The 10,779-nt window shown below is 38.6% G+C and overlaps 1 long non-coding RNA gene across 1 annotated transcript; it reads left to right on the top strand.

The window, feature by feature from the left end:
* Positions 1–584: 584 nt before the first annotated feature.
* On the top strand, positions 585–8,649 carry LOC111826418. The gene is made up of 3 exons (XR_002829751.1): positions 585–628; positions 1,128–1,173; positions 8,463–8,649. It is a non-coding gene; the product is annotated as an uncharacterized LOC111826418 (long non-coding RNA).
* The last annotated feature ends 2,130 nt before the right edge of the window (positions 8,650–10,779 follow it).

The following is a 10,779-nucleotide window of genomic DNA, read 5'->3' as shown; positions in this document are numbered from 1 at the left end:
GGGCTGAGGAGTCTCCAATGTGTTTATGATATTTTCTAATCTAGCAGAATACTATTTGTGAAATGGAATGCTACACCTTTCCGATATTGAGTGATCATAAATCAGTCTGTTCTTATCACCTCCTGCATGCATTCTTGGGGCAGGGATAAGTGCTGGAGAGATGCCCATTACATGGCAAACCTTAAGTAGACATGATGTTGGGTCCTTCAGGTTGCCATTTGTTGAAAATATCTGTAGGTGAAGCAGGCAGATTGAGTAACGCAGTGATCTTCCCGGACGGAAGTGTGTTTTATGTTGTGACATTTATTGTGAATATTCATGTTGTATTCTCTTGCTAAGGTGTCATGCTCGTAACTACAAACCAGTGCGATGATCCTGTCTGTATTAAAGGAGGGGGTATACAATGCATGCCTTTGATAGTTTACAACTTAGTACTGAGAACACTTGGAGCTAAACACAAGAAGTCAAATTACAAAACTAAGACAGAATTGCATGACACGCACGCTTTAGTCTGCCAATCACCTGAGGCATTTGTTAAAGTACAAATTCTCAGGCCTCACTCCCCCAGTTTCTAATTCAGTAGGTCTGGAATGAGACGTGGGATCTGCCTTTCTCATGAGCTCTCCAGGTGGTTCTTATTAAATGTTACTCATAACAAACTTTGAGAAAGATAATGGGTGGAAAGAAGACTAAGAAAGATAATGGGTGGAAAGAAGACTAAGAAAGATAATGGGTGGAAAGAAGACTAAGTGATTCATAATTCCTTGTTTTTAGCAGTCTGAGAAAAGATTTTATCAAGAGATTAAATCCAGAGTTGGGATGAGCAATTTGTGCAAAAAAAAAAAATTGTCACTTGAGACAGCAGGGTTCTAGAGGATGTATTATGACAGTTATTTTAAATTGAAGTATTTAGGGGGAGACGGGAAATAAGGCAGATCAAATAGGGAGCTGCCTGGAATCAGGCACCTTTTAGCTACAACAGCCAAACCTCACAGATCTTTTTCAGTAAATTCCAATTTGAAATATTCAGTTCCATTATCCCCATACCCTGTGCACCAATTTTTGACTCAAGAAATGTGATTGCTGTGTTTCTTGGGCAAATTCTCAGATTATGTTTTACATTCTAGGGTACTAATAAGTATGGAAGCTTCCAGAAGGAAAAAATCCACTGAGGTAAGGTGAAAGAAGTATCATTATGTCACCTATTTTGGGGAGGGGGAGAGGGGTGGAGGGACAATAGTTTTGTCTACTTCTTCTATGATGCAATTGAGAAACACTGAAGTTTTAGAAAAGTAAAATGATGTGACCAAAATGATGTTTGAGGAATACTGTGTCTTAGGGAGGAAAAAGGAAAAACAAACTTAAGTCAATTTTGCATAGATCCATGTTGATTGTTAAGATAGTCAAGATGAATGGGTTGGTTGTGCCGCAGTCTGTTCATTTGGCTCAGATAGGCACTGCCAAGAGTAACTTGGGTACAATTTTGCTCTGTGCTAATTAGAGTTGGTCAAATGATCCTCTGATGAATTTCCTCCCCTAGATAGAATTTGAGAGGATATACAAAACAAAGTAATTATTGGGGGTGCCAATTATCCATAGGGGCACCATCTACACTGAAGCCAGGGATGTAGAACTTGGTCTCAAATTTGTAGAAATTTTGCTCCCCAACTAACACAAACCCATTAAAAGTCCTCTTTCAGTGGGCACACAACCAATAGTGCATATGCTGATAGCATTTTCACATACAAATCTGATAGTTAGGCACACCATTACCCAATTTACACATGCAAATGCAGTAATTGTGTGCACTGGGTGCTCAGGGAAACCTGGCACACACCCAAAATGGAGGCCTTTTCAAAGCATGACCAACTCACCAAATTCCTCTTCCCCAGCAGCTCATGGTACTGTCTTACCCCATTATACAGAGTCTGTGGGATTCTGGGAGAAAGGAGAAGTGCTTTGTGGATTTCCCTGAATGAGTGAAACTTTTTAAATCTCTACTGGTTTGGACGTGTTCTAAGTTCTCTTTTCTTCTCTTCAATTAATTATAGACTTCACTATTTTATTTTTCTGCTTTAAAAATTAACTGATTAGAAAGTACAGATTCTCTCATTATGACTTATTCTCATCTATAACTTGAGAGATTGATTATGAATTGTTGCAATAAATGATTTGCACTTTTAAAAGAATGGAAATTACTGTTTACAGCTATGTGCACATGTGTTTACTCCAAGATGCATTCAATTATTCTAATTTACTGAGCTGCTGCAGAAGCAGCCATTAACTATCTCCTGTTTCTTTGTTTATGTATTTTAAAAAGCCTGGGGCCTCTTGACTACTCAGGTGGTACACTGCAGGCAAAGTAATTTAAGAAGTATAAATAAGATTAAGTGTATTTGTTTTGCCAGTGTTTCTTACAGAGGGGAAGTGTAAGAGTCTGACATAGATCGTGGCAAGATTTTTTAATTAACTGACGGTAGCAGAAAAATCACGAGAGGAAATTTTACCAAAAGTGGAGAAATAAGGGATATTTTGAGAGAGAAAAATGGAATTGAAACTTATAACTCTCATTAATTCAATCAATCAATAAAATTATAACTCTTATTCAGAAAATACTGTGTGCTTACTACATTCCATATATATACTGTTTTAAGTGTCCTTTTATCTCCTTGTTCTCATTGCTGAACATTCCATTTCATCTCTATTGACCCCTTAACTGGTGGGTTTGTCCAGAACCCCAGATCTGTCCTCAACGTTCTCCTTACTTAACCATCTCTTCATGAGAAGCCTCATCTTCATTTCTGACCTGCATGTCGCTTTCTCCAGACTAGACTTCTCTTCTGAATTCCAAATCTAGATTTCCAGAAGCTTTCGCATATGCCCATCAAAGTGTTCCAATGTAATACTCTTTGTAATACTTTAAGCAATAAAACAATTAAAAAAAAAGTGTTCCAAAGTACAGCAATCTTAACAGGTCCATAGTGGGATATGTATCTTCTCCACACTTCATGCTAGAGGTATCTTTGGGTTCTCTCTTCAAGTCACACATCCTATTGGTCACTGAGTTCAGTAATATTTGTAATTCAAAAATGTTTCATTTTGAGTTTGGTCTCTTCCCACTGCCTGCCTGAGTTCAGGACACTTGCAATGCTTTTATAGCTTTCATCAGTCTCTCTTCTAGGTTACTCTATTCTCTCACTCTCTTACCAGGAGTGTCTTCCTGAAGTGCACTCTGTTTATATACTGCTTGCGTAGTGCCTTTAATTGCTTCCACAAACATACACAAATATACATGCTATAAAGTTCAAATTCCATTGTTTCCTGTACCAGATCTGGTTGCATTGCACCTGACTAATTTTGTCATTGAAAAACCCATCAACTTTCACACTGCAACGTCATTGCCCATGCCACTCCCTTCTATTGATATGTTCCTCCCTCTTTATTAGCATTAGCTTTCATTTTGTTGCTTTTTTTCTCTTCATCTTTCAAAGTCCACCTCAAATGACTTCTTTTATGAAACTATTCTGGCACCTACTCCAGCAACAGAGCAAATGTTGTCATCTCGATAATGATACTGCTTTTACCATATTAATTGCCTATCATTTTATATAATAAACTAGAGGCCCAGTGACAAAATTCATGCACTCGGGGGGAGGGGGGTGTCCCCCCAGCCTGGCCTGTGCCCTCTCACAGTGCGGGAGCCCCGCGATTGATTGTCCCAAAGAGGTAGGCCCGGCCCACCCATCCAGGGCTCCTAGATGGATTGCCCCAAAGAGGTAGGCCAGAGCCAGGGGTCCTGCCTCCACAGCAGGCATGGGGCCGCAGGAGCCAAAGTGGAAGCCACGTGGAGCCATCTTGTGATGGCATGAGGACATCACAGTGTGATGGCATGAGGACCACCTAGGCTTTTATTAGTAAGATGCTGACAAATTGTTGCCTGTTTCCATCTTGAATTGTACACTTCTTATATCAGGAACTGAATTTTATTGATTGACTGTCAATGTCCTCCAACCAAAGACTACCAAGAACATACCTACAGTTGAAGTTGGGTTTACTGATATTTCAAAGAAGAAGAATACTCACTTGCCATGGGGCACGTTGGAGAGTTAGAACTAATTATATGAAGTACTTGGCTTTGTATTAGGTGATTTTGGTGAGTATTTAAGGAAGTAAGGCTTTGTTTTGGATTTGATGCTGGCTTGAAATGGAGGTAATTCTGATTGGCAATCTTAAAAAAAATCTCAACTAGAAGGAGAAAAATATAGATAGAAGTTAAAATTGTTAAAGAATCAGTAGTCACATATATCAGACATGATATGGAGATTCTTCATTTTCGTGGTTTAAAAAGTGTTCACGTTTTGTTTGTATTCAGACATCAGTATGCTGCGCTTTTGTCTTGATCCTTCATGGTCCTAGAAGTGGCCTCTTCTGATACTGCTGTTCTGTGAATTGTTGTGTTTAACTGGAGAACAACAATGCCTCGCTGGGAGTGCCAGGCCAGCTCCTAGCAACACCAGGGCCTGATAGAGCTGGGCCGGTTTGTAGCTGTCAGGTCCTGCTTTTTCTTCTCAGTCCTCCTTTTTAACCAAGGGAAGACAAAGACGGGCCATGGGATATCAATCCATGATATTCAGATTTTCTCCCTTAACAAGATTTGCTGATTAAGATCAGGAGGGTGTCCAGAGAAGGTAGTCAATCACATACAAGGGTTAAATCCATTTTTTCCCTTTTTCTTTTTATTGTGGGATAAGTTACCTTATGTAACCATGGCTGTGCTTTAGCATTTCAGACTCTGAATAAAATACACCAGCCAACTGTAACACAATTACCACAGAAAAAACATTATTAGTCCTAGTAACAAGCCTTGAATCCAGGAGGTTAAGTTCTAAAACCTAGGCAATGAAAGCATGTGCCAGAATCCATTTGTGCCTGTTGTTTTTCTTAGTCATGGTTGTTTTACTTGCCTTGTAACACACGTAGGTCAGGCAAAGAAGTATTTACTCTAGGATGCCTCGTCCTTAGCTAGCTAAAAGAAAACCAATGGCTATTGAGTCATCTGTGATAATGCTGGCTCATAAATTTAAAATTGCTTGTTGGATTTCTAGGGCAGAATTTATGTCACTTATGATGTTTGCTAAGATCAGAGACACACTTTAGACCATCTTTTACAATTGTATTATCCCTTCTGTGGGATCATTGTGACTCACAGTCAGTGTGTAGCAAACATAGTACTTTTGATGTTCACATAAGAAGTAGTGTCCTATTGGGCAAGGACTATATTGAAAGTAAGAATAGCATTTAGAATAACAGACGTGAACCATTTTCTTTTTTCAAGGGGGTATAATTTCTTGAGTGGCGTTAAACAATTCCTTCAAAATAGGATTGAGTGTCTCTGAAAAGAACAAGTTAACTACTATACTAGTGATATCCCCAATATTAATTTTTATTTCTGATGGGCTAGGTTTTGCTGATATGGTTATAGTGTTTTTGACAGGATCCTTTTCAGTGGTCGGCAAACCGCGGCTCTCGAGCCATGGCTCTCGAGCCATATGCAGCTCTTTGGCCCCTTGAGTGTGGCTCTTCCACAAAATACCGACTTCTGCGCATGGGCCACGAAGTTTCAATCGCACTGTATGTGCGCTCCCGCACGTGGTATTTTGTGGAAGAGCCACACTCAAGGGGCCAAAGAGCCGCATGTGGCTCCCGAGCCGCAGTTTGCCGACCACGGCTTTAGTTGACATGAGGTCAAGGTTCACTTTTTATAAGATTAAAGTTGGGATTAAATGATGTGAGGTATATTTAAGTGTCGGGAGGGAACTGAAAAAGGGACTCTATCATCTGAACTGTTTAATAATTAATAATTAATTAATTTTGTTGGCAATAAGTCAAATCAAAACAGTAGCTATTAATTTAGAAAATGTGCCAATGAGTTTTTGTTTAAAGTGGCAAGAGTCCACAGGAAGTTAAAGTTAACAGGACAAAGATTTTTTTTAAAAAAAATTCCCCCCCAAAATCTTTAAAATATATTTTTGAGAGTTTTTTAGTTAGTTAATGAAGGATGCAAAGTCTAATAATAGGCAATCTTAGCGGCAAAGCCAAAAGTACAAAAAAAAGTTGCTGAGAAATCAGGAAATGGCTTTTATTGTATTATCTCTATGGAAGCTGTCTACTTTTTCCATCACTAGCTCACTCCAAGGTTTTGGATGGGAGTTTCCACTTATGGAGGCGTCACAGAGATAATTCCTAAGAATCTTCGGTTTAAGGTCCCATTATGGAATGTAAGTAAGAAGGAATTGATGTATGTCTTTAAATTGGTAAACATTACCCCAGTGATCAACACCTTAGAGTTTTACTGTTGTGTTAATTATGAATAGTTTATTTCATCATGGCTCAAGGGCAGTTTTTCAAAAGATCAAGTTTAGATTTCAGATTATGCAGAGACTGTTTAAGTAGATGCTTTAGAAATGCAACTCTACCTACTGGTGACAAAGCCTTGGTTATAAATCTATTGCATTATGCAAGTCAGCATAACTTTGCTCCTCATGAACACGGCACAGGCCTTTTTCTACGTTTAACACAATGCCTTGTACATAGTGAGTGCTCATTGAATAGCTGTGGATTTGATCTGATTAAGCAGACAAATACTAAACTGACCACTAAAGTTATGAAATACTGAAGTTATGTTCATTGTCATCTTACTGTTTAAATTACTTGCCAGGAATTATTCACATCTTACAAGAAAACCTTTAGGACTTTCATCTCTATCTACACTTGAGAAATGCTAACTGAAAATTAATTCAATAAATAAAATACGGTGAGCCACACAAGTTCTGTGAAGACATAGAGAATGAACATATTTTGTTTGTTGGGCTCTAGCCTAGAGGGGCAGCAACTCACACCTTCTTATCAATAGTAATAAATTGGCAGCCTCAACCTATTATAATTCTCTAGGGTGGGTGCTGTTACACATTCAGTACTTGGATATAAAACTCAGAGTATATAGTCTCTCTTCAGAGGTTTTAACTGGTTCCTTTTCGTTTTGACGAATACATCAGAGGAAACTGAGGCTAATAAGAAAGAAGAAAAGAAAATGTACTTTTTAAAATACCTCCAATGGTCCTCATGCTGGTGAAAATACCTCCAATGGTCCTCATGCTGGTGGAAAGAACCCAGATTTTGGTGTCAGGTGGATCCCTATTTTGCTGGCTTTATTTGACTTTGTCTTCTTTGGTTTCCTCCGTTTATCCTTATTTGTACAGACTATTCAAATATCAAATGAAGAGCTAAAATTATTTTTCAAAAATAATGTTGAATCCAAATTGCAGGCATCTATTAGTAAATTGTGCTAAGTAGATTAAGATTCTGATTTCTTTTATTTATACTTGGAATTTTTTAAAAATATATTTTATTGATTTTTTACAGAGAGGGAGAGGGTTAGAGAGTTAGAAACATCGATGAGAGAGAAACATCGATCAGCTGCCTCTTGCACACCCACTACTGGGGATGTGCCCACAACCAAGGTACATGCCCTTGACCGGAATAGAACCTGGGATCCTTCAGTCCACAGGCCAATGCTCTATCCACTGAGCCAAACCGGTTAGGGCAGATTCTGATTTTTTCTTATTTTCCTACAAAAAGGAAGAAAAAGAAAGAAAGAGAAAGAGAGGGAGTGAGGAAGGGAGAGAGGAGAGAGAGAGAGAGGGAGAAAGAAAGAAAGAAAGAAAGAAAGAAAGAAAGAAAGGAAGGAAGGAAGGAAGGAAGGAAGGAAGGAAGGAAGGAAGGAAGGAAGGAAGGAAGGAAGGAAAAAAGAAAGGAAAAAGAAAGGAAAAAAGAAAGAAAGAAAAGTTGGTTGTGTTTTGGCTTCAGAAAGCGAGATCCTGCAGTTGAGACAGGATAGAAATAGCTTTTAAAAGCTAAATGAAATGAATAGTCTTGCAAAGGGAAAAAATGGAATTTTTCATGAGTCCCTGGAAACCTGCAAAAAAGCGTCAGAACTGTTGTTTTCAGTAATAATTGTGATTACTTGGTTAAAATACCCGCACGAGAAGATTTCTACATTTTTTGTGCCTCTACAAGGAAAATTAAAACAGAACACACAGCATTGGGGCCAATTTGTTTCCAAGGAAGTCAATTATTAATACAGTATTTAGTATTTAATGAACTAAGCCTAAGCGTGTGAAACGCTGCAGAGAGATCTTCATACCAGCGGAGAACAGGTGTTGGTATAAGCTTTGCCCGTATGTTTACCAGCTGATTAGTACCCATTAAAATGATAATAATCTAATAAAAATACTTTATATCTAGTGAAAGGAGAAAGTCTCCTGTGTGTTGGAAAAATTATTTTATTTCTATTGCCATAGCAGTGATAAGATTGAAGTAACAAGGAGCCACACAAAAGCAGCCTGAAGAATCTGAGTGTCTGTTCCTTAGACTTTTCCCCTTTTGTGTCCCTTTCTCCACAGGTTGTCTAGGCAGTCAGGACAGTAATTTTCTTTTCATGGATTCAAAGAAGGACAAACAGATATCCACTTACCAACATCCTCTTCAGCAATAATAAAAGAAATCAGATCCTTAGTAAACCACGATGCTTTCTACCATCAACAAGTCAACAAATAACAAGTGCTGGCAAGGATGTGGGGAAATGGGAACCCTGGTGTGCTATTGGTGAGAATGCAGACTGCTACAGTCAATGTGGGAAACAGTATGGAGTTTCATTAAAAAATTTAAAATAGAACTGCCTTTTGACTCAGTGATCCTACTTCCGGGACTATATCTTCAGAATTCCAAAACACCAATTCGAAAGAATATAGGCACTCCTATGTTCATAGCAGCATTATTTACAATAGTCAACTGCCCATCAGTCAATGAATGGATAAAAAAAGCTGTGGTACATTTACACAATGCAATACTGTATGGCTATTAAAAAGAAAGAAGTCTTACCCTTTGAGACAGCATGGATGGACCTGGAGAGTATTATGCTAAGTGAAATAAGCCAATCATAGAAATATCATATGATCTCACTTATATGTGGAATCTACTGAACAAAATAAACTGATGAACAAAAAAGAAACAGAGGCATGGATACAGAGAATAGATTGACAGCTGTCAAGGGGTGAAAGGGGACTGGATGAAAGAAGGTGAAGAGATTAGCCAAAGAACATATATGCAAAACCCATAGACACAGACAACAGTGATCCCATTATCTAGTTTATTCTGCTTATGAATCCATTTTGTTTGTGACTCTATTCCATCTAGTTTAACAATATATAGTGAATGCATTCTTATATCAGTTATTGTTCTTAAGTTGGGAATACTGAAGCAATAAAAATTTTTAATTCTTCAAAAAACCATGCTGCGTTGTCTGCTTTAGGAGTTTGAGTGAGGCCATGGTGTCCTGAAGGAACATCTGGGCCTTGGTTGTCCAGAGAGCACCAAATATTTGCTAAGGAAACCCTGAGACATCCCTGACCTGGCGATTGCCTGACAAATTCCTGATTTCAGACTAGTCATAGTAAACCTTGTGATGAAGGTGAGGTCACCTGATCCCAGCCCCACAGTCCCAACCACTTCTCCGCCTGACATACTCTACTTATTCTGTCTCCCCTGAGCCTAGCACATTTTGTTTTTGCTCTTCTACCAAAGCTGAGCTCAGGACATTTTCAGGAATTGAGTTACACTATAGGGTAGAGATAGAAAACTAAGGGTTATTTCCATTGTGACCAGGATCAAATCCCTCCTCGCTGACCTACTAAAGGTCCACTGGAGGAAGTGTGGGCATGTGGCCAAGTATAGGTGATAGAGGCTAACATGCATTTACCAGCCTCATTTATCTGTAAGGTTACAGGGCCCAAATATTACATAATGGGGTGTCTTCTTAAAAGTGCTGATGAAAACATAGTAGAAAAAATAAGTATGGGGGGGTAAAAATATATTTTTATTGATTTATTTTAATAGTGATGAGGACCCTATTGAAATTTGAATTACAGAAAGGAGGCAATGGGAGAAAAACCAGATGATTTTTGAAAATAAAAATTTTGTGGAAACTGAACAAGAAAGAAGCATCTCAATACTAATATCAAAGTCTGTCCTTTGTTTATGTGTTCTGCAACGTCCAGATTGTGCAATATTTTTAAATTGCTTAATAGTTCTGATTAGCATTAGAATGATTTAAGGACTGTTTCGGTAAATAGAAAGTTCCACATTTAAAATTTAAAAATCAACCTCTAATTGATCGGAACAGAGTAAAGGTCATTTCAAAAGAAGACGTGGACAAACCCCAGATGAACACAGAGGTTAGACTAGCTCTGGAAGGGAAAGGTCAGCAGACTTACTCTTTTGACCGATCCCTTGCTTTTCTGGGCTATTACTGGAAACAGACTTGAAGGAAGACGTCCTAAGGTCACCTGGGGCTCTGGGGCTCAAGGCAACCATGCAAAAATCTCAAGGGCTCAGGCTCCCCATCTCACAAATGACACATTGTGAATTGGTGCCTGTATGAGTGAGGACCTGAGCTGTGAAACAGTCACCATGCTGGCAGAAAAGCATTGCTGTTATTTCTATGAAGGCAACTGTGAAACGTTGTGAGTTTTCTTTGCCATGACTGGTGACTTTTAACACTCAAGGAAAACCTCTTGTGCTAAACAGTGAACTTGAAAATCAGATCAGGAACCAAAAGAGATATAAATTCCAAGGCCGTAAACTGGCCACTTTTGGGAAAGCACAATTTAGGAAGTGGACTAGTGACCCTTTTTGTATTCATGTCTTTATCTTTAGCCCACA

Source organism: Myotis lucifugus, unplaced genomic scaffold (genome assembly GCF_000147115.1).
Source record: "Myotis lucifugus unplaced genomic scaffold, Myoluc2.0 scaffold_77, whole genome shotgun sequence".
NCBI classification, from domain to species: domain Eukaryota; kingdom Metazoa; phylum Chordata; class Mammalia; order Chiroptera; family Vespertilionidae; genus Myotis; species Myotis lucifugus.
This window is presented reverse-complemented; position numbering and strand designations above follow the sequence as displayed.